Here is a 23,601-nt window from a genome sequence, read left to right as displayed (position 1 = left end):
AGTATGATAATCTCTAGGTCCATCCATGTTGCTGCAAATGGCATTATTTCATTCTTTTTTAATGGCTGGGTAATACACTTTCACACAGATTTAAAGTTTTGCACAGTGAAATCCTGGAAGCACTAGCCAGAAAGCCCTCTTTATTAGGTAAAAAAAATATCTTCTAGCAATAAAAAACAATAATTAATTGTTAAAAATTATCTGTTTCCTCTTCTTGGGTGACAGGAAACTAAAGTTAACGTATTGCTTCCTTGAACACCCCAAAATCATCCTGTGGTTCTCAATGTATGTTTTCAATCCATTTTTTTAAACTCCTATCTCAGCTCCTCTACTGCAAACCCACTCGCCAAATGCTGCTATCTCAATGGCTCAACATTGATTTTCTACACTTTTCTTTTGAACAAGTTTTTGAAATTCAAAGGGTCAATGATGGTAAAACGCATTACTATCCACACGCCTGTTGTGGTGGAAAGCGTGACAATTACTTTCTAGAAACTTAGTTTTTGTCACATTCAAAATAATCTGCTATCCGTTTATTTGAAGACCTACAGAGCTCAATGTAAAAGAGACCTCAGATACATAAATATCAGATATGTGATACTTTTTGCATAGAAAATAAAAAATATTCAGTAGGATAATCTACTTTATATAGAAAATAAGCAAACATGAAGTTCTTGTAGCAATTGAGTAAGTGAGGTTACACTGGTAAATAAAATCATTTTAAATTGTTCAGATTTATTCTGAGTCAGCTTTGCAATCATTTAAAAATCATGAAATATGCAAGTCCTGTGCTAGCCCAGCTGCTTAATTTTCCAGAATTATTTATAAATCACTTTTGTTCAATAAGTAAAATTACCTTCCCTGCTAAATTTGAATTACCAGACACTTGCAAAATATTTCTGAAACCAGCAACTGTTTTCTCGTTTGCTACTTGGCATATCTTCAAAAACTTATTTAACACTTGTCTCAACGTCTCAGAGATTTGATCAAGCATGTTTTAGTGATTTGTTTTCCCACTATAGCAGTGTCTGACTTCCAGCAGACAGTATTTCTGCAAATAAGCTTCCCAAGTGTGAAGTGTCTAAATCACACAGTCATGCACAGATGTGCCCAGGCCCAAGGAGCATGAAGTGGTTACGTGGCAGAGCCCTCAGCAGCTGCAGTCAGCAGTGATACATGATATGGTAGAAGAAATAACCTTAGAGACATTTCTTTGATTCATGGGCTTAGAGATATTGAAGTAGCTGTTCTCTTTCTGCCAGAAGCCAGAAGAGCGGTCTGAAACTGGTGGTCAAACTTAGATGATCAGAATCACCTGGGCAGCATTTTAAATCTACAGATTCCTGGGCTCCATGCCCAGCAATTTTGTTCAGTAGCCTTGAGACCAGAAATCTATATTTTTTTATGAAGTTCCCCAGTTAGGAAAGTTTCTCCAATTCCCTAGTGAGGCTTGCCTCACTATTTATTAGAATAAATGATAGAACCATACTATAGCTGTATATAAATACCAATTGTATTTGGTATATTTACTTTTACGTATCATTCATATATATATATATATATATATATATGAATGATATATATATACAAACTGATAGATAAATTTTATATTTTTATATATATACATCTATGTCAGTTTAGTGATCTTGACTATAGTTCATTTAATTATGTGTCCAGAAGTAATTTTTTAACTACCACTTTTGGTTGTCTTTATAATGTCCCTGTAAAGAAGCAATTCAGATATTCTTATACAGAAATATTTGAACCAAGGGTAAGTGAATCATAATTAGCAACCCTTACAGATGGGGTGGAAATGAAGCCTATTTGAACTTTTTTGATGTGACATGTGACAAAAGAATAATCTGGGCTCTGACAATATGGAAACCACTGATCTAACTCTTCTCTCCTCCCCCCTGCCCATCACCATTCCTTCTAAGAAAAGCAAATGCATTTCCAGGCAACTGCATTCGGCCATTTTGCAGAGAGTAAAGAGTCAGCATTTCTTTACCTTCCAAATTCATATGGATAAGTGCCATAGCATCTAGAAACAGAAAGAGCCAAAATTGTATGTAAGTGGGAGGCAAACTTCCATATTGAAGAGGGTGTGTAGAATGCTGGTTAAGAGCCCAAACTCTGGAGCCTTGGTACCTGGGTCCAATCCTGGTGGTGCCACTTATAAGCTTGTGACTTTAGGCGATGTATACAATATGTCTTTGCTTCAGGTTCCTAATCTGGAAAAACAGGGTTAATGTCCACATCTACCTCGTTAGGTTATTGTGAGTATCAGTGATTGCTAACTTATTACCCTTTGGTCAGCAGTCCAGCAGCATTTGGCATTATCCAGAGCTTGTTAGAAATGCAGAATCTCAGGCCCTGTCCCAGGATCCACATTTTTAATAAAATTTTCACATGTGGCAGGTGACAGGTTTTTTTAATTGAAGTATAGTTGGTATACAATATTATATAAGTTACGAGTGTACAATATAGTGATTTGCAATTTTTAAAGGTTATATTCCACTTACAGTTATTATAAAATATTTGCTATATTCTCCGTGTTGTACAATATATCCTTGTAGCTTATTTTAAAACTAATGGTTTGTACCTCTTAATCCCCTACCCCTACAATGTCCCTCCCCCCTTCCCTCTCTCCACTGGTAACCACTAGTTGTTCTCTATATCTGTGAATCTGCTTTTTTGTTATATTGACCAGTTTGTTGTATTTCTTAGATTCCACATAAGTGATATTATACGGTATTTGTCTTCCTCTGTCTGACTTATTTCACTTAGCATTATGCCCTCCAAGTCAATCTATGCTGTTGAAAATGGCAAAATTTTATTATTTTTTTATGATTTAGTAATATTCTATTGTGTGTGTATGTATATATATATATAGATAGATATGTATCTTCTTTAGTAATATTCCATTGTGTGTGTATGTGTGTGGATATAGATACAGATATAGATATAGATATACAAGCAGATGTAGTACATAATTGCTGAATTTCAAAGTCCCTACATTTTGCCTGCGGAGGGCAGTGGCTCTCAGTTTAAAAAGGGCAAAACCAGAAGAGGCTGCTAAAATGCTACTAAGACCCGGTTCTGAGACTTGGGGTTAGCCCAGGAATCTGCATTTGTACAGCCCTTTACTATTCTGATATTTTGGACAGGATATGATGCTAGCGGTTGGCTTGATTATGAAAAGTTTTATATTCCTTTCTGAGAATCACAAACTGTGTCCTGGACCCAATGAGCTACCACTGAAGGGTTTAACTAGTGGAGTGCAGTGACCAACACTTTTTTTATGGGATAACTCTGGGGGAAATGTGGTGAGTGGTTGATCTGAACTTAATGATGAAGAGACAGTTAAGAGTACTGGCTCTGGAACCTGCGTTCCTGATGTGCTGTGCAACCTGGTGCAAGTCACTCTCACGCTCTGTGCCTCAGTGTGCTCGTCTCTGAAATAGGACAGATAATGGGACAACTGTGAAGATTGTAAAGCACTTAAAGCATTGCTTAAAAAGTAGTATACATTGGGGCTTCCCTGGTGGCGCAGTGGTTGAGAATCTGCCTGCCAATGCAGGGAACACGGGTTCGAGCCCTGGTCTGGGAGGATCCCACATGCCGCGGAGCAACTGGGCCCGTGAGCCACAACTACTGAGCCTGCGCGTCTGGAGCCTGTGCTCCGCAACAAGAGAGGCCGCGATAGTGAGAGGCCCACGCACCGCGATGAAGAGTGGCCGCCGCAACTAGAGAAAGCCCTTGCACAGAAACGAAGACCCAACACAGCCAAAATAAATAAATTAATTAATTTTTTTAAAAAGTAGTATACATGTAGCAACAGAAAATATTTAATAATCATCATCTTTATGCTATACCAGAATTCATTCAGCAGAGCTCCAAGAACCATGCATTTGTTCCAAGTTCAGATTATGTAAGGATATATACAAAAATCATGCTAATTATCTATCTTTAGATATCAGTTATATTTACTTCAAAATTTCTCAGTATCCTTTAATTAAAGAGAAAATATTTACCTGAGGGTCTTCTTTTGCACTGTGAGGCATACAATGAGGTAGTGACTCAGTGATAAAACATCTAATCAGAAAGGTGAATGCTTGGCTACTGTAAAGCAGCAATACTTAAAGGATCTCTTAGAGCCGAATGGCTTGTCAAATGTCTATATGTCTTCTTCAAAACCCAGTTCAGATATGAGTCCTTTGGAGAAGCATTCTCTGACCTCCACAGGCAGAGTTCACCACCCCTCCTCTGGCCCTATCTCTCTTCCTACTCAAACCAGAATCACTGAAACAATGTATAGACTCCTGAGTTAGATCAAGAGATGAGCAGAGAAAAGTTTGAAACATTTGAATTCAGTTACCACAGCTCGCAGACCTCAATACCTCTCTTCTTAAAAAAAACCTCTAATACAAGAATAGGTTAGACAAGCCCTGGCTCATTATAACAACAGATGCATAATCTAGGAATTCACAGTCTGTTTGTACATTCATTCTTTTTTGGCATCCTGCATTAACATCATCATATTTATTGTGAACTAAACTGCTGAAAGGCATGGGGGCTTGGCAGACTTTAAATACTTCAGTTACAGGCCTGCCCATTCTTTAATTAGCAGCACTGTGGATCACCTTGACTATTAATGAGTGCCACACTATCAAAAATATATTTCAACTAATTTATTTTCCAGTGGTTATATATCTCAAACTAAAACACATTAATTGATCAGTATATGTTTCTCTTAATAGTTCTGCATTTGAAACAAATAGGTAATAAGATATGACTGTCTAGAACTATGAAAATACAAACATACTAACTGAAGCTAACATTTATTGATTTAACTCAGGCCTTTTCAATGACAAAATTTTTCCTGGACTTACTGGGGGGCAGGGTGTATGTGTGTTTGAAGTCTCTCTTCCGTGGCTCCATGAAGGTAGAGATTGGACTTATTTGGACTAGCCTCAGTGTCTATTACACACAGGACATTTAAACATTGGTTGAATGAATGAATACATTTTTAAAAATAACTCCCAACCCTCTTTATAGTCAAACACCAAATGGAAAGAAGTGCTCTGAAGCCAAACATCATCAACTGAATTGTTTCAATAGCCTTAGTAACTCTGACTCTACTCACATGAGGCCACACCACATCAGCCACTCCTCGTCTCCTGTTCCTCCTCATGATCTTTTTTTCCATAATTAATATTTATATGAGGGCTTCCCTGGTGGCGCAGTGGTTGAGAATCTGCCTGCCAATGCAGGGGACACGGGTTCGAGCCCTGGTCTGGGAAGATCCCACATGCCGCGGAGCAACTAGGCCCGTGAGCCACAGCTACTGAGCCTGCGTGTCTGGAGCCTGTGCTCCGCAACAAGAGAGGCCGCGATAGTGAGAGGCCCACGCATCGCGATGAAGAGTGGCCCCCGCTTGCCGCAACTAGAGAAAGCCCCCGCACAGAAACGAAGACCCAACACAGCCAAAAATAAATAATAAATAAATAATAAATAAATTAAAAAAAAAAAATTTTATATGAGTATATCCTCTGTTTCAGGCACTGTGCAAATGTTTTAACTTCACTATTTCATTTAACCCTGGCTATAGCCCTCCAGGTTAGGTAGAGTCCTATCCCCACTTCACAGGTGAGGAAACTGAGACTCCAATAAGCTAAATAACTTGCCAGACATGAAGGTCTGCATTGTTTAACCTGTTGTCTTTTATCCCAAAACTGCCCCTCCATACTTTGCTCTGTAACGTTAGACTAAGAGATGGCAAACTATACATCAGCAACATCATTTTGAAGTATCAAAACACAGATGCAGAGACATCGCTACTGATGGGTTGACTTTTCCTGGGATATTTTTATACAAATGCCCTATTAAGCACCTAATTTAATTTTAAATAAAATATGTATCTGGGAGAATTCAAATTCACAACTCTTATCCAGTATATGATTTAGACTAATTACGCCCAAATCGTTCGGAGCTTTTGACACTGTTTCTCTTCCAGGAAGCAGAATTTGGCATCAGTATAGTCATACAAAAAGCGAATTCCTAATAAAGAAGACAAAAATACGCTACTATAAATGTTAACAGATACAACAAAAGTTAAGTTTCCATAATGCAGATGTTTGATTTAGGTGATGCAGAAATCCATTTCCCTGGAAATAAGTAATCTAACATTAAAACATCAAAATCTGGATTTCTCTAGAACTGTTACCATTTAGGAATTTAATGAAGACTTTTAAAAAGAAGAAATTTAACACGTAGAGACTGGTTGATTTTTGGAAAGGCACTGCGGACATAACTTGATCCTACTCCTTTGGTCGGCATGTGAGGAAGTTGGTCTCAGAGAAATGAAATTGTTATATCCTTTGATTAAATATCAAATTAGATCAGTCTTTACGTACAGAACATAAGTATCTTCTCCACCCGTCACATGTCTGATACTATCAATTAGATACTACTTTACCCCTCCTTGCACAGCAGCAAAAATTAATACGTTCCTTAAATACTTCTGCATGTGCTGAACAAGAGAAATAACTGTACACACTTTCCTGGATGTTCAGTTTACAGAAAGATTGAATCTTTATGTTACACTAAAACTTCCTGGTTTTCTTTGAATTTTTCCAAAGCCAACAGATATGATGATGAGAAATGGTGAGTGATTTCTCCAGATAACAACCTATTTCCATTCCATTGCAGTATCCTATGGTAAACTGCACAAAGGGAGCCACCTAGCATTTCATGCATTGAATATCTTTAGAAATGGAAGATGAAATAATTTCATAAGTTCACAGGGACATTATTAATGTTTTACATTTTGTAAAAATAAACGCATTTGGCTTTTAGTTTAAGATCTCAGATGTAATCACTCTCAATTTCTATTGTCCAATATTCTACAAGTGCACCTGTGACTTCAGCCAGCTTATCGAAGGGGAATGATACTCTAAAGCTCCTCAAATGAAAAAGAAGCAGGAAGAAACTTGCCTCGATAATACCAAACAATAAATTGACTCAGCTGAATTCCTGAAATCACAGATGTGCCTGTACCCACACACACATAATAACACACAATCACAGTCATACAGGAAACGGTTGTCAATTTAGTCAAAGCTGTTGGCTGGGTATCTCTGAGTATAAACAGGGGAAAATACATTTCTGTGAGTTACAGGCTCTTTGCTGTCCTTTGGGCAGTCAATAATCTGGCATAAGTATGATCATATTTTCATTTTCATCAACCTGGAAATAATACAATAAACCAAGATATGAATAAAATTAACATGTATTATTAGAGCCACACAATGTGTTTTTTTCCATCAATAATCAGTATATTTTAGGTCAAATAATAAAAATGAGTTTTTAAAATTTTGTAAATCACTTTAGTTTTATAATTTGAATCAAACAAATGTCATGAAGTTTACTTCCAAGATGGCGAAGTTTGGACTGTGATAGTTGGTACACTTAAAAGTGCTAAAATAATCTTCAAGTGGCTAGAGTTAAATTATTTCCAGTGGATGGGGATTAGAAAATAATGTGGGTCCTGCCAGATGACAGAGAATTAAGTCATCCACTTGCAGAAAAATCATCAGGTTTATTTAAATTGAACTAAACTTTCAACAATCAAATCAAAACCAATTTTTAGTTGCAGCTAAAACCTTGAAAGAATTATTTTCCATCTAACATTTCCTTACTCCTTTAAACATGCTGATTGTCACCTTGAAAGAAAAGAAAAGCTAAGCAGAGCCAGCTGGTTCTTCACCATGGTATCAAGATTCCACTTCATTCCTTCCTATGTCTTCTCACATAAGCAGACTTTTTCAATCACCGGTAGGTGACGGCTTCTCTTATTCCAAAACCCAACAGAACACTGAAAGGGAGCAAGCATAAAAGGTGTGCATGCATTTGTACTGTAAACACAGTTTCTTCAGATATTACCCTCAAGGAAGTGAAAGACACTCACTGGAACTTCTAAAACATTTCCATGTTTCTCTTTGAAATGGATATATAATTATTCAAGATAAACTGTTCTGTCCCTTCTACACCAACCCCATTGAGTTTTACTAGGGCAACCGAGACTGTAACACATTCCAAAGGTTTAGTCATTGTTGCTTTAGTTATGAACCTTTTATTAAAAAGCTTGTTCTGAAAAAGATCTTCCTATACAAGGCCACAAAAATGTCTGAGTTCATTTCTGAATCAAATATTTAGCTTACTTAAGGTTAGTTTGCTTGAATCTCATAAAAGACATGAGAACAGAAATCTTATTTTTGAAACAAGTGAGCCATAATCATTATTCATAATAGTGCAACAGTCTTTGTAGATGAGCGGCTCTAACTCACCTTTCACATTTTTCTTCTTTAGGTCTTAGTATAGACTATCAAACAAAATTAAAAGAAACTTGTTGAATTCTAATTTGCACATGGGAAAACTAGGCCTTGCTATTCTATTCTAAAAATTATATAGAGGGATACTGTTCTATGACAAGTGGCTGAAGACCACACACAACCCTCCTTGTGCCAGTGAGGTTGGAGTGGCCATAGGATCAGCTCAGATTTCGGGGCCAGGGTGGAAGCACCCTCTTTGGTACCAGCCTCTGGTCAGTATGGACCTTCACCATTATTAAATTAGGTTTTCTTTCGGAAGGACAAAGTCATGAATCTTGTTCATTAAATCTGAGGTTTTTCTCCTCTACAAGGTGATTCACACAGCAAAAATAGGTATCTCAAAACATACACACTTCATAGTTCCACATCTTTAAAGGGGCTTTTGAATAGTTAGAACAACACACACACATCACTTTTAGTTTCCAGACATCTGCAGAGCAGGTCAAGAACAAGGAATACAAGTTCTGACAACTGGGTATTTCCAGCAAGATAGTCTTCTACTTCCAGCTTGGAAAGAGGACTCTATGAGCTGCAAGCTTTCAGAGACGGACAAGAGTGGCCAGAACTCAAGACTTCTGAGGCTATCTGCTCAGCTTTCCTAAGTGAGGTTGTCTTTTTCAAGAGGCTCGTGACAAAAGTCTAACTATTTAGAGACAAATGCTATACCGCAGACTCCAGATGGTGACAATTCCTTTAGAATATTTTAAATGTACTATCTTACAACAAATATAATTCAAATGAACATTTAAATCATCATTCCATGTGGATACTTCAAAACTAAAATTCAACAATGGCAGTTGTTTCATTATCTAAAATAAAAAAACATCCTAAAGTAATCAATCAGAATCAGTTCCTTCCAGCACAATTTTAACCTCCTCTTCATCAGATGTCTAGGTTAATTATACCTGATAATGACTCTCAGACACTATCATCTCTAGGAAAGCACCACAAAATCTCCCAGGACACTCTACAAGGATTTTTCTAGTTTAGTCCAACTATATGCACCCAAAACTTGAAGTCAAAGTCCTCCAAACACTGGGAAACGAAAAAATCACTTCAGGGACAGAAAACTTTTTTTTTTTTAAACTTTGTCTTTTTTTTTTAAATTATTTATTTATTTATTTATGGCTGTGCTGGGTCTTCGTTTCTGTGTGAGGGCTTCCTCTAGTTGCGGCGAGCGGGGGCCACTCTTCATCGCGGTGCGCGGGCCTCTCACTATCGCGGCCTCTCTTGTTGCGGAGCACAGCCTCCAGACGCGCAGGCTCAGTAGTTGTGGCTCACGGGCCCAGTTGCTCCGCGGCATGTGGGATCTTCCCAGACCAGGGCTCGAACCCGTGTCCCCTGCATTGGCAGGCAGATTCTCAGCCGCTGCGCCACAAGGGAAGCCAAACTTTTTTTTTTTTAATTGAAGTATAGTTGATTTACAATGTGTTAATTTCAGGTATACAGCAAAGTGATTCGGTTACATATGTATGTATAGATAGATAGATACATATACATACACACACACGTATATATACATATATATATATATATATACTTTTTCAAATTCCTTTCCATTCTAGCTTATTACAAGATACTGAATACAGTTCCCTGTGCTATACAGTAGGTCCTTGTTGTTTATTTTATATATGGTAGTGTTTACATGCTAATCCCAAACTCCGAATTTATCTCTCTCGCCCCCCCTTTCCCCTTTGGAAATCATGTTTGTTTCCTATGTCTGGGGGTCTATTTCTGTTTTGTGTATAAGTTCATAAAACTCCTTAGATTATAAGGTACCACAAGCATGTAAGAGACTAAATGCCACTATTAAGAATCTTTGAAGATACATATATTTTTCAGAGAGTCCTGGCTCAGCCTCTGCCACTTATTTACTCTGTAGCTCTTGGCAAGTCCCTTAAGATCTTTGAGCTTTCTTCAGATGTAAAATGACAAGTCTAAGTCCTAACTCACAAAGTTGTGAAAATTAAAACAAGTTAAATATTTTAAAGGTCTTTAAAATTGTTAAATCCCCAGGTTATTGTGAGATATTGCTTATTAAAAGAGGTTGGAAAAAAGAGTAAGTGTTAAATGATCATGAAATGCTCTATAGATTGTCACAAGGTAGCCAGAAATAGTTCCATGGAAAGCATCCACCCTTTATATCAATTAAGCAAATACTCCCCAGGGTATTCTATACCAAAGAGAAAGAAACCAGTTTTATGATGTGAATATATATAACACTGTTATCAAATGTATACAATTTCATATAGACAGTACTATGAAATAGTCGTGGGAATCAAAGTTAAGATAACATTTATGAGAACTGTGCTGGGAAATCTGGTTCCTTCTAGACTTGTTCCTTGATTTAAGCCCTCATAGTTATGCCAATCAAAACAATTACTTACAAATCTAAAGATCTTGCCTTCATAGATCTCAGAACATTTTTATGTCTATACTAAAATAGGAACTCAGCCTTCTGTAACCTAAATTTTAAGAAATAAATATATAAACCAGAAGCCCATACACAAAGTAATAAACATGTTTTATCTCATTTCCTGCTTATCAAAATATATTAAGAATTTTTTTAACTGCTAGCTTTGTTATAAAATGAAAGCAGTGTACATAATGTCACTCCTCAACTAAATGGAAGTAGCTTTTAGTCAACAAATCCTCCAAAGTTAAATTCAGAACAAGAATTATTTAACATTATTTAACTTTGAAACAGTGTCATCTATGTAGAGCAACTGTTTTAATCACAATGTTTATACAAGCCTAGTTTACTGGTTTCAAAATGTATTGGACTCTACTTTCTGTGGTCTGTGATACACAGTACATGGTTGAAGCTCTGATATTTTGTGTATAAAGATATTATCAAGATCACCCCTCAGCCACATGCCAATGGGTCCTACGCTATCTTCTGTCTCTCTTGACCTGGACAGCACCTGTTTCAGTTCTTTTATGGTGTACAGTGGATTGTCTTCAAGAACCCCATTGACACCTCTTCCTCAGTATCTTAATTACAGACTTCTGAGACAGAGCTGATTCTTTCCCGCTACCTGCAAATATTCTCTTGGAGTCACACTAAGGCAGATCCTTCACACAGCAGGTCAACTTCTTGAGGTATCCAAAAAGCAAATGCTTGTACCTCTTTCTTTTGCCTGGTTTAGAATCATGGGGAACCCAACCTTCGCTCCTTGGGAAACATGGGAGTTAAGGAAGATGTGGTTATATCATCCTGCAATCTCCTGACATTTCTTCCTCCAGTGGTACAGAATGTGTCCAGAGATTCAGGACTTCAACAAATATCCTATGAGGAAGTAAGATTTCAGTCTCTGCATCTTGCAGAAACCTCTAAACATAAGGTTGGAAAGAGGGAAATAACAAAGAAATGTCTTTTAATTATTACTTTTTCTTCATAAAATTCAATTATTTATCTAATTTCTCATTTTTGTCCCACTTAATGAAGGGCAAAAAGAACCCACTATATCAGATAGACCTCCTTCAAACCTTGATACAATTTGGAGGGTCTTGAACCATGAATCATACTCATTTGGATTTTGCCTTCTTTTCTTCCTTGAGCTGTCTCTATACTACTCCCCATCAGATGTTGACAAGACACCAATTCCATTGATTCTGTATAATTGCTCACAAAACAAAAGAATAATTGATAATAGATGTTGATTCTTCTATTAGCCTACTTGGTGCAAAGTGAAGTCGAAAGAAAATGTGCCCTGGGATTCTGAGTGTGGAAAGTCTAATCTTGGAGAAGCAAGCCTCTACCATTATAAAATTGACTTTGTTCTCGAATTATTCAAACTGATATCCAAATTACTCACTAGAGAAGGCTCAGGTGGATACAGTCAGAGGGCCAATCTTTTGGGCCATATCTAGGGCATTGATGTCCTGCTTTCAGTAGTCAGAAGATGAATGAAAATGGAGAGGGACAAGCCTCAGCATTTTTGAGTACCACAGCCAACAGAGTGTGGGTGAGGCTCTGAGGAGAGAGACCAAGAGGTAAGGGTTAACATGGCTCAGCCAGTTTCCAGCAGGCTGGCCTTCTGTAAAATTCCATGAAAACCAGCCCTTGTCAAATTCTTGAGGCAAGTCATACTAGTAAAGCTGAGGTGGCAACTTCAGAACAAAGGTGCTGTTAGAGCTGCAACCACGAGTTTCAAACTCCAAACCTCTAATCATGCAAGCAGAAGGGCTCCAGTCGATAAATGCTGAGGTAGCAGAAAAGGGATGGAGGACAAGCTCTGGCATATCATACTGCTGCTGTCACACAGGACTTGGACCCAAGGCCTTGAATGTGGCTGTTTAAGGACTGGCACTTCTTCACTTCTACTGCTTAAAAACCTCACGGCAGCATGCCTGTATCAGAATCCCAGATTTTGATGGGCAACTGAATACCTGTAGCCCCAGTAAATGTTATTTCAGATGACTTGGTCTTGCCATCTAGCCATTTGCCTTTTTGTGTTCAGCACAGACACAATTCTCCCATTGTTGCTAGAAGTATAAATTGGTACAAATAGAACAACCTTAACGTAAGGTAATTGAGCATTATATATCAAAACTGTAAAATATATTTTGACCCAGACTTTTGACGTCTAGAAATTTATCATATACACATATTTACCTATATGCAAAATATTTGAAAATATTTGTACAGAGTATTCATAACGCCTCTAATTATATATATATATATATATATATATATATATATATATACACACACACACATATATATATAATGCTACATCCACACGAAGAAATACTCTACAGCTGTAAAAAAAAGAAGAAAGCTCTTTTGTATCGACATAAAAAATATTCCCAAATACATTTTTCAGGGTGTATATGGTGGGAAATAGACTATTCATTTTTTCCCTTTCTGATATTTGAATGATAGGATATAATGCAAATTAATAAACGCATACAGACTAAAATTATGATGGGTAAATCTCTAAGAGCATAATAATCATTAAGTAAGTAACCATTAGTTAGGAAATAAAATTCAGTATCATTTGTGATTCTGGAACTTTTCAAGATGAAGTTAAAATGGAGTCTGAAGTTATTTGTGGAGGAAAGATACAATTAACCACGGGTGTGGAAGTACTCAGTTGATGAAAAAAATGAAAAATGATTTAAGTGAGGTGAATCTATAGACTGATTCACAAAGACTTTTCAGATTATATCCAGGTTTACCCATAGTCAGCCTATTTTTTTTAACTTTTAAAATTTACATCTCTAGTTATAAAATGGAAACTGATGCTCAGAAACATGAATCTTGTGGTGCTGTCGCAAAATAAATGGGCTAGAACTAGAGTCTCAGGTTTAAATCACAGCTCTAATTTTCGACCAATCATTTGATTTCTGAGGACCACAGTTTCTTAATAAGCTATAAAACAAAAACTAGGCATAATTATCACCAATATTCTTTCCAGTGTTAATATTCTCTATTATCGTAATGTGGTACAGACACTGTAAGATTTTGAAAATTCATTAAAGAATTATGAAATAAGCTAGAAGATAAAATAGTCAGTCATACAGTGAAGAGGAATATGCATGCAAAACACAGGAGGTGAACATTTCAACTGTGCAGTCTTGATGATAATTTGACTATTAAGAGGTCTGGGAGATGAAGAACCTACTATGAAATCAAGCCTGGTATTTTCTCAAAGCTGCTGAATGGTTCAGAGTGAATACTATAACCTTTGTAGACAGGTTGAGAGACTAATGTCTCAAGACCAATGGTCACCATTTTGAATGAGCTACGGAGGCACCACAGAGTGTCATTTTGCAAAATAAAACATCATTCAGGAAAGTACTAGCTGCCCAATATATACGATATTTGGAACTCAAATCTTGGGGGGTAAAAGTGTGAGATCAATATCATTTTCTTTGGTCTGAGTTTTTAAGGCCTTGCTGCTGTACTACAGATATATCTGGATTTTTTTTTTACCTAAGATACTGTTTTAATGTAATGTTGAACAAATGAGAATGCAGGAAAAAGAAAAATTGCTCCAAAACCAAACCAAAAAAGAAAACCAATAAAATTAAAGACCCACAATGGAAAAGTTTACTAAAACTTGGCTGGTAAGCAAACATGTAACCTTGAGGCAAATGCTATATCAGGATGGGAAACTAAGCCTTTGGCCCCTACAAAGCCAGGGAGCTGAGGTGTAGTCTATTCAACTAAGCCAGTATCATCTAAGGGGGCTATACTGAAAACTTAAGTGGACAAATTTCTAGAAAAATATCCCTTACCAAAAATGATTCAAGAAGAAATAAATATCTTGACTACACCCATAACAATTAAAGAAATTTGATCAATAATTAAAATATTTTCATAAAAATGTCAGACTAAATAATAGTGTATATTCGATGAACAGTTGTCATACTTATATATTCAATCAATGAACAAATAATTTCAATAATTTATAAATTCTTCCAGAGACTAGGAAAATTAATCTATAAGAAAAACTTGCAATGTGTTCACATAGCTCAGATTTTCTTCAGTGAATATACCTTAGGAGAAGAGTTATTGGACCATAGGATGTACACATCTTTGGTTGTGTGAGACAATGCTAAATTTTTCTCCAAAACACTTAGGCCTCTTCATATTCCATTTGGTAATATGCAAGAGTTCCAGCTGCATTATCTTCTTGGCAACACTTGATATCATCAGTTCTCTTAATTTTGCCAATCTACTGTATTTAAGTTATTCACTTTGAACCTCTTTTTCTTTGGTTTCTCAGACTCCAAGTTGAGTCATGTAAAAAGCTTTTGCTAATAATCCACCACCACCTTCACTCCTATCAGCTCTTCTCTGAGCCATTCTTTTTTCCTTCCTTTCTAATGACAACACATTACTCTTCAATTTAAAGCTTTTTAAAAATAATATTACTTTCAGGACCTAGATGTTTGGTGTTATTAACTAAGAAATTTGTTTGCCATCAGGTAGACTTGGTAGCTCCCCAATATTATCCATTGAAGCCAAACATCAGTAACCATATGTTAAAATTATACAGTTTGTTCTACCATATGCTTACTTTGAAATGCAAACTTGTTCCAAATGATTGATATATTAGAGAACTATTTGAGCAAAACACAAATTTTGCATTTGATTATGCACAAATTCATTTGTGATAAATATTAGATGACCACGGACAACTGCACTCAGCTGAACTGAGCCATATAGGAATACACAAATACCCATCTAGACCCCAAATCTTTAATAAGTATTACCCACCCACTCATTACACAGCCTATTTTAACATCAAATTTAACAAATAGTTATTATGCTCTTTCTACTAGGTAATGTGGTAGACACTAGTGACCAAGGGTACTCTGTGGTCATTAAACTCATCAACTGATGCAAAATCTCATAATAACTATTTTGCAGTAATAATTACTCAAATTTTAATTGTATTAAGTCCTATGAAGGAAAAGTATATGATGTTGTGAAAATGTGTTACATGAAGCTCTAGCCTACCTTGGGGGATATAGTTTAAGGATAGTCAGAGAAAGCTGCCTTGAGGAAATGACCTTTAAGCTGAGATGGCAAAGATGAATAAAAGTTAGCCTGACAAAGGATACAAGTGATATAGAATGCACAGTACACGGGAATGCTCTGAAGTAAAAGGAAGTTTGGGCTCTGAGGAATAGAGAGAAGAAGGCCAGTTTGGCAGAAGCATAGAGAACAAAAAGAATTATGGCATGATAAAATAATGTAGTACATTCAATGGTGGGCCTCCAAAAGATATGTCCACCTGGAACCTGTGAATGTGATTTCATTTGGAAAAAGGGTCTTTGTAGATTTAATTATGCAAAGGATCTTCAAGGTGAGATCATCAAAGATTAACAGAGTTGGCCCTAATTCCAATGACACATGTCCTTATAAAACAGAAGAGGAGAAAACAGACATACAGAAGAGAAGGTGACGTAAGAATGGAGTCAGAGATGGAATGATGCATCTACAAGCCAAGGAATGCCAAGGATTTCCAGAAGCCACTGGAAGCTAGGAAAGAGGCATGAATAGATTTTCCCTCAGAGCCTTCAGAAGGCAGCAACACTGCTGACCCTGTGATTTGGGACTTCTGGTCTCCAGAACTGTGAGTGAATAAATTTCTGTTTTTTGAAGTCACCCAATTTATGACAATTTGTTGTAGCAGCCCAGGAAACTAACACAGAGGTGAAATCATTCAAGGGCCTTATAACTAAGGTAACTATGGCGGGCAGCTTCTAGAGGGTTCCCAATCATCTCTGTCTCCAGGTATTCACACAGTTGTATAATCTGTTGCCCTTGAGTGTGCCTTGAGATCAAATATGTAACTGTCTTTTGGGCTCTTCATTTTGAATTTTATATTGTATTATTCTATTATGCTCAGGGCTTAGCCCAGTACCTGGTACGTAATAAATGCCAATGTTTAAGAAATGCTTAGTTAATTACTTTGGTTTAGAAAACTAAGGAGTTGAAGGATTATGGAGTTGGAGAGGGTCTAAAGAAAGGATCATTAAAATCGCCAATGTTTAAAGGAGAGGAAAAACTTTAAAAGCAAGGAGGCTACAAAAATGAATAGTGCCCACAGTATCATGACCCGGCATTGAAGCAAATGATAAATTACAATTTTACTCTTAAAAAATGGCAAGGAATTTACTCATTTTGTTCACTGTGTTATGTGAACTTAGACATATAACTTCTCTGTTGATTCTGTTTCTTATCTAAAAAATGCATATGATAATTGTCCAAACCTCAGATATAGAGAACAAACTAGTGGTTACCAGTGGGAGTGTGAAGGGGGAAGGGGCAAGATAGGGTAGGGGATCAAGAGGTATAAATTACTATGTATGAAATAAATAAGCTACAAGGGTATATTATATACCACAGGGAATATAGTCAATATTTTATAATAACTATAAGTGGAGTATAACCTTTCAAAATTTTGAATCACTATGTTATACACATGAAACTTACATATATTGTAAATCAACTATACTTCAAAAAAATGAATAAGATATAAAATATGTGTAAATTATTTAAAAAGATGATACACCATTATCAAGTGACATTTACCTGTGGGATGCAAGGATGGTTAAACATATGTTAATCAACAAATGTGATATGCCACATTAAGAGAATGAAGGATAAAAATCATATGTTCATCTCAATGGATGGAAAAAAAGCATTTGACAATATTCAACATCTTTTCATGATAAAGACTCTCAGCAAATTGAGTATAGAAGGAACTTACATCAACACTAAAAAAGGTCATATATCACAAGCCAATACTCACAGGTAGATAGCATCAAAAACAATAAAGTACTTGAAAATAAAAATCAAGGGGGTAAAAGATCTATATACTGAAAACTATAAGCATCGATGAAAGCAAATGAAGAAATCACAAATAAATAGAAAGATCCTGAGTTCATGGATTGAAGATTTAGTACTGTTAAAATGCCCATCCTTCTCAAATGCTATTCAGATTTAGTGCAATCCCCATCAAAATTCTAATGGCATTTTTTACAGAAATAGAAAAACAATCCTGAAATTCACATGGAACTGCAAAAGACCCTGAAAGCCAAAGCAATCCTGAGAAAGAAGAATAAAGCTGGAGACATCACACTTCCTGATTTCAAATTATATTACAAATCTAACAGTTCCATGTATCAGAAAAGCATAACAGGAAGAATTTTCATGGTGAATTAATTACAAATTTCCTTGGGGACAGGAAATAAACTTATTAAGGAATTATAGTCATTCAAAAAAAAAACAGCATGGTACTGGCATAAAAACATGTAGACAAATGGAATCAAGAGCCCAGAATAAAACCCCATATATATGGTCAATTAATCTTTGACAAGGGCACCAAGAACATATAACAAAGAAAGGATAGTCTCTTCAAAAAATGGTGTTGGGAAAACTGGATATTTGCATGCAGAAGAAAAAAAAATCCCTATCTTACACTACTCACAAAAATTAATTCAAAATGAATTAAAGACTTAATGTAAGACCTGAAATCATAAAACTCCTATAAGAAACCACAGGGGAAAAGCTCCTTGACATTGGTCTTCATAATGAATTTTTTTGATGTGACAACAAAAGCACAACAAAAGCAAAAATAAACAAGTGGGACTACATCAGACTAAAAATCTTCTGCACAGCAGATAAAACATTCAACAAAATGAAAAAGCAACCTAGGAAATGCAAGAAAATATTTGTAAACCGTATATCTGATAAAGGGTTAAATATCCAAAATATATAAGGAATTCATACAACTCAATATCAAAAAAACCAAATTACCTGTTTAAAAATAGGCAAAGGACCTGAATAGACAATTTTCCACAGAAGATATACAAATGAGTAACAGGTACCTGTATATCTTCCACAGAAGATATACAAATGAGTAAAGGTACTCAACATTGCTAGTCATCAGGGAAATGTAAATCAAAAATACAGTGAGTTATCACCTCACATCTGTTAGGATGGCTATTATTGAAAAGACAGGAGGTAAAAAGTGTTGGCGAGGATGTAGAGAAAAAGGAACGCTTTGTGCACTGTTGGTGTGACTGTAAACTAGTACAGCCGCTACAGAGAACAGTATGGAAGTTCCTCAAAAAATTAAAAATAGAACTACAATAAGATCCAGAAACTCGGACTTCCCTTGTGGTGCAGTGGTTAAGAATCCGCCTGCCAATGCAGGGGACATGGGTTTGAGCCCTGGTCTGGGAGGACCCCACATGCCGTGGAGCAACTAAGCCCATGTACCACAACTACTGAGCCTGTGCTCTAGAGCCCGTGAGCCACAACTACTGAGCCCGCGTGCCACAACTACTGAAGCCCATGTGCCTAGAACCCGTGCTCCGCAACAAGAGAAGCCACCGCAATGAGAAGCCCTCGCGCCACAACAAAAAGTAGCTCCCGCTCGCCACAACTAGAGAAAGCCTGCACATAGCAACGAAGACCCAACGCAGCCAAAAATAAATATAAACGAAATAAATGAATTTTTTAAAAAAAAGGTCCAGAAATTCCATTTCTGTGTATATATCCAAAGGAAACCAAAAAAGTATCTTAAAGGGCTATCTGTACCCCACGCTTATTGCAGCATTATTTACTACACTCAACATATGGAAATAACCTATAGTCTGTCTGTGTCTGTCGACTGATGAATGGATAAAGAAAACGTGGTATATATGTAGCGGATTATTGTCCAACTATAAATAAAAAGGAAATCCTGCTATTGGCAACAACATGGATGAACCTAGAAAGCACTACTAAGGGAAATAAGCCAGACAGAGTAAAACAAATACTAATATCACTTATATGTGGAATCTAAAAAAGTCAGTTCAAAGAAACAGAATCAGTTGGTGATTGCCAGGGGCTGGGTGGGCAGGGGAAGTGGGGAAATGAGATGCCTAAATTCTGGGATCTAATGTACAGCATGGGGATTATGGTTAATAATACTGTATTATCTACTTGAAATGCACTAAAAAGTAAATCTTAAGTGTTCTCCCCACAAAAAGAAAAAAAATTGTAACTATGTGAGATGATGATGTGTTAATTACCTTGATCGCAGTAATCATTTCACAATGTATACAGAATCAACATGTTGAACATCTTAAATATACATGTGCAATTCTATTTCTCAATTATACCTCAAAAAACCTGGCAAAAAACAAAAAGCTGGTAATTTTGTACATGAGATGATGCATGTGAAAATATTTATTGAAAAATAAAGTGCTAAACACATATCAAGGATTATTATCATGAAAATTAACTAAACTGACTCTTCCAGTTTCCTGTGTCTCAAATAACCACAGTTGTTATTAGCTGCTTTTCAATCTTCCTCATTCTCCTCATACCTCCAACCTCACCTCTTTTGCTTCCTCAACCCCAGACTCTTAGCGGGGGCCTGTCTCCTAATTCAGAAAGAAAATAAAAGTACTTATATGAAATTACTTAAAAGGCTACCATATCTGTAAGCTTAGTTCAGCTTCTCCTCTTTCATTCTCAATAATAACCAGTTTCTCCACACATGTTCTATTACAGTTTATGCCTTCTCAGAAATCACATGCTGGTGATTATTCCTAGATCTTGAAACTTGCTGCCCATGTTGATCATTCTTATCAGAATATTAAAGATATTCTGGCTTTTTGTCATAAAAACAACTGTGACCAGACCTATAATTACAATCACAGTGAAAACCATTCTCCCTAGAATTATGTTTCTTGTTCATTCACCTTTCTAATTACCCCTTCTGTACACTGTCAAACTTCTCAGAAGAGTTTTCTATGCTTATTGTCTCCAATTTCTCAATTCTCTTTCAGCGCACCATTTAACCCTACCACTGGAGTTACCACTGTCCTCTACATTATGAAGGACCCAGTGGCCACCAGGCTCCCATAAATAATAAAACCTGTTATAAAAAATAAAATCTGTTCAGTTCTCACCTCATTTGCCTTCTCAAAAGTCTTTGACACTCTCTTCTTGTCTTCTAATTCTTTGCCTTTGAGGAAGGGAAAGAAGTAGGTGCCAGACTTTCTCAACCAAAACACAAATGAACAAAACTACACTTTGCCATATAAAAATACGATGGAGAAAAACAGAACAGACATTTTTACTCCTATTTTACACATAAGTAAATTGAGAATTAGTAAGTTTAATTTACTTTCCCAAGATATACAAAATGTGTGGATAACTAAGATTTAAACCCTTTTGAGTCCAACTCAGCTATGCTTTCTAAGTTGTAGAACATGATTTTAGATTGACCAAAACTTTATAATACTTCTACTCGGCAATCTTCAGAATCCCAATGTCTCCTATCCTAATCATCATATGCTGACAAAAAGACTGGCCACCAATTTGCATAAATAAATAATGAAAAAATTGAAATTTTCAAAATCTATTATCATAGTTAACTATCGTAGCACTAACCTCAAGAAGGATACACCTAGTAAAGCTATTGGTTGATTAATTAAGCATTTATTAATGTGCCATGGAATAAAAACTACTCATTCATATAAACATATCTTGTTGCTATGGTAAATACCACCTAGCCATGAAGTAGGAAGCTAATTCTTGAATGGTATTAAGCTACTTTACAAAATGGTACAGTAAGATTCCAAAGAGAGCCCCCTGTCACAAATGTAATCTCAGTGGTTAAAGCTGGACATTTTTCACAAATTGATAATGCTCTGGTCCTGGATTAGAGTGCTGATACTCAGCTATTAGATATGCTTTTAGAGATTATAAAAAGCCCCAAGGTCCTATACCATCTGTCACGGGCATCAGTGGCTAAAAGGAAATAGATGTGGCACATAACACAACACAGACCAGCTATATTTAGAAGATGAGAATGTAGTCTGATAAGATCAGTGTCCAAGAGAAAAGTACACACAGCTGGTGATACGTGCCAGGCAGAGCTCCAGTGTGAAGTAGGTATGTGTGCACAGCTCTATGAACTTAACAGAGCCCATGATCAATGCTAGGGCCTTCCACTTGAACCACTTTCTCAAACTACTTTTCCTTTATCTTGTTGCATTAGTTGGATATATTTCCCTTAAAATAGTAAAGGAAAGTTAAGTGTATCCTTCTAAAAAGTCAAGGAGTAAGTGTTTATAGAAATGAACCAATTCTATAAATACTTATAAATCAATAGAGAAGACTATATAATGGAGATTAAAATATCAGCTTTGTTGCTGCTCAAGACCAGGTTGGATAAAAAAGACTTAGGTGTGCAGTAAAAAGTGTTTTCTTCTAAGGCTGAATTTCAGAACTCAACTTTCATTGGGTGGATCTTGAAAAGAGGGAAAACACATTCAAAATGCAATTTGCTGATGATGCCATAACCCGAATACTAGCTTACAAATACAGGCAGATCTCTGCTTTTTCATGAGAATATCTAATGAAGGAAGAAAAAGCTTAGCGTGATCAAGAAGTACACAAGGACCTGAGACAGAAGCAGTGCCCTTTTAGCCTACTGCCAGGGCCCGAGGGGAGCCCTACATGATGCTGATTGACACCAGTTTCAATCAGTATCAAAGTGCATGCAATTTCAGGCACAAAGTGTGTGTGATTCACAATGTTCCCCTGGGTGCTGCTTGGGATCAAGGATGCTTGCTCAGAAAAGATAAAGACAAATAAAGACCCATTTAAAGACAGATAGATGCACATCTCCCTCCCACGTCAGTCAGCTCTTTATGCAATGTGACATATTTTAATAAGGCATAGAATTTTACTTTTTGAAGAAAAGAAGATGCTGTCATCTTAGAGCAGTGTGGCTTCATGGTTTATTAAGCCAGAAAGAACTGTCTGTCTCCTTCTCAATTCTGTAGGGCCCGGGAGCTCAAAGGTCAAACTTCCAATTTAGATTAGGGGTTCCCCATATGACAAGGCAATGTCCGTTCCTAAAGCAAGCCAACTACAAATAAAACTCCTAACACATTTCCTGAATTCCATAAACAACACAGAATTTTTCGAATAAAAGACAGATTTTCAAATCTATCTTACCTCATTTTTGCAGGATTTTTATGATTTTAGGGGGAAAATATTTGATACGTATTGTGAGCAATTTCTAAAACTTTGGCTCCAGACATCAGTAAATAACAATGTCCCCAGACATGCAGCAACTGACCCACTGTTAGAAAGCCCAGCATCTGGTGACAGAGGCCTCCACTCGCTCTTCCCAGAGAACTACTAGCTCCTGGAACCCTGATAAACTCCTTTCTCAGGATACCTCTTTATACACCTGTACCCCTGTCTTTCCTTTAACTTAAATTCTTAAAGGAAGGGAACATTTTTTCATTTTATTGCAAGACATTCCTTAACACCAAATTTTCTTTATGCCCTGCCTCATTCAAAAGTGGCTCTTAGAAAATGTACCAGGACTTCCCTTATGGTGCAGTGGTTAAGAATCCACCTGCCAATGCAGGAGACACGAGTTCTATCCCTGGTCGGGGAAGATGCCACATGCAGCTGAGCAACTAAGCCCGTGTGCCACAACTACTGAGCCTGCGCTCTAGTGCCCACGAGCCACAACTACTGAGCCTGTGTGCCACAACTACTGAGCCCGTGTGCCACAACTACTGAAGCCCACGCACCCTAGAGCCCACGCCCTGCAACAAGAGAAGTCATCGCAATGAGAAGCCTGTGCACCACAACGAAGAGTAGCCCCTGCTCGCTGCAACTAGAGGAAGCCCACTCACAGCAACAAAGACTTAACACAGCCAA

Source organism: Balaenoptera ricei, chromosome 3 (assembly GCF_028023285.1).
Source record: "Balaenoptera ricei isolate mBalRic1 chromosome 3, mBalRic1.hap2, whole genome shotgun sequence".
NCBI classification, from domain to species: Eukaryota; Metazoa; Chordata; class Mammalia; order Artiodactyla; family Balaenopteridae; genus Balaenoptera; species Balaenoptera ricei.
Note: the sequence above shows the minus strand (reverse complement) of the source record.